Genomic DNA, 2,248 nt, shown 5'->3' on the forward strand with positions numbered 1-2,248 from the left:
GAGAATAATGAGAGATGGAAATGTCAAGAAAAGTGTATATGGGTAGAGAAATTATAGTATAGAAATAAAACCCATGGACTTTGGATTATTCTGTCTGGATTATAGTCCAGGCTACCGTATTTACAAGATATGTGACCTTGGACAAGTTAAAGTTTCTAAATCTCAGGAGTTTTTTTTTAATCTAAAAAAATGAAAAAGTAAAATTACTAACCCATAGGGTTTTGGTGAACCTAAATGAGATAAAAACAGTAATTAGCAACCTTAAAACACTTATGTTCCAGTCCCTCTTCAAAATATTTACATTTATTAATTCATTGAATCCTCTCAACAATTCTGTGAGGTAGATACTATCATTTACCCCATTTTACAACTGAGAAAACTGAGATGTAGAAAGGTAAATAATTAGCAGAAGGTCACATCTATTAAGGGAGTAGCTGAGATTCTGACTCCAGAACTCATGCACTTAAACACTAAATGACATCGCTCAATAAATGTCCTGATTATTGCTGTTATGGATAGAGAGAGAAAAACCTGTCCTAGACCTTGAAGTATTATTGGGATATGAAGAGTTCAAAGAGAGATATCACATACAAAATGATGCTTTAAAACACCTATCTGCATATTCAGTCCATAAGATCTAATGTGTGTCTTGGATGCATATAATTGTAACCATAGATTAAAATAATTTTTTCAAAGGTTAGTCATTTCTCTTACAGATTTCTGCTCATGTAAACAATACTTCTGGGAAATTAAGAGATAGATGATATCTATCACAATTTGTTCAACCACAAACTAATCAAATAATTGGTAATCCATTACAAAATTTAAGATAATTTAATTGTCTTATTTCTTCAATTTGAGTTTATAGGTATGTGGCAGGTATCTTACCAAGGAAAGTATTAGTGGGGTTTAGCACTTAACAGTTATTACTCTTAATAAGCTAACATTTTATTGTATCATTGAGAGTATTAAGTGAACTGCAATGCAGTGAGTGATAAATTAGAAAGAGCATACCCATAAATGAGTTGAGTTTTCCTGCCGAGGTGATGATCAATATTTACTTCTCAGCAAAATACGTGAGGAAACTGATGAGGAGTTTTAATATTCTCTGTATTTGTTATTCGTATTATCCTGGATAAATTACTTTTTGCTCCATTCTATAATAAAGATAAAAAAGGAAAATATTATTCTACTGCCTTGGGATTTTAAGTGGTATGTTACCTAATAGTTGTTTTTATTTGAAGAGAGAAGAAATGATTGTCAGTCATGTAAATCTATTTACTTTAGTGGGAAATATAGAGTTATCTCAGTCTTCTCATTTACTCTTGGAATTGAGTAATAACATATCTATTTGAGAAAGCATGCATTTATATTTAACTTTCCACATGGCAGATTATTTACAGATGGTCAGTGTGGCTGAAGGATCAACTTGGTTCTAACATAAATCTTAAGAACTAAACTTCTCATAAATGCAGATATCACACTAAAGAAGCCATATCCTAGTCTCAATGACAGCATTTTCTGTAGAATGTAAAGAATTTGGAATTTTTATAATACTAACTAGATACCCTAAAGAATTAGAGCATTTAAAAAAAACACCATTATAATAGAATTGCTGCCTCAAGAGATTTAATATTAATAGCAAACAGAAGCAACTTAAAAATATATTATGAATAGATAAGTTTCACTTCCCCAAATGCATTATTTATTTCAGTTACTGTTGCATCATAGAAAAATAAAGAATCTTCTCAACTTAATAATGGATAGGACTTTGCCCCACCCGAGTCAGAGTTTCAAGCATGTCCATTCCCCAGATAGTGTGCACCGCGCCCATCCCCTCCACCCCCTCCCACCTGACTGACACTAGATGAATATTATTACTACATGTGCACTTAATTGTCTTCCCTTTAACTTTCTGAAAACTAGAATTATAAAAAAGACACATGTCTCCCTGATGTTCACATGTTGAAACTTAATCCCAAATGTGATTTTATTTCATCAGGGGATGAGGTATGAGTGTTTGCTCCTTTGCCCCTTCCACTAGGTGAGGACTCAGCGAGAAGATGGAGCCACCCCTCCCCAGGCACTAGATCCGCTGGTGTCTTGGTCTTGGACTCCCCAGCCTCCTGGACTATGAGAAATAAACTATTGCGTATAAGCCACCCAGTCTATGGTATTTTGTTCCAGCAGCATGAACAGACTAGGGCATCTTCCAAGTTTAATATTAAGTAAATTAATTAAAATGTAA

The sequence above is a fragment of the Propithecus coquereli genome, unplaced genomic scaffold (genome assembly GCF_000956105.1).
Source record: "Propithecus coquereli isolate 6110/MARCELLA unplaced genomic scaffold, Pcoq_1.0 Scaffold55, whole genome shotgun sequence".
Taxonomy (NCBI): domain Eukaryota; kingdom Metazoa; phylum Chordata; class Mammalia; order Primates; family Indriidae; genus Propithecus; species Propithecus coquereli.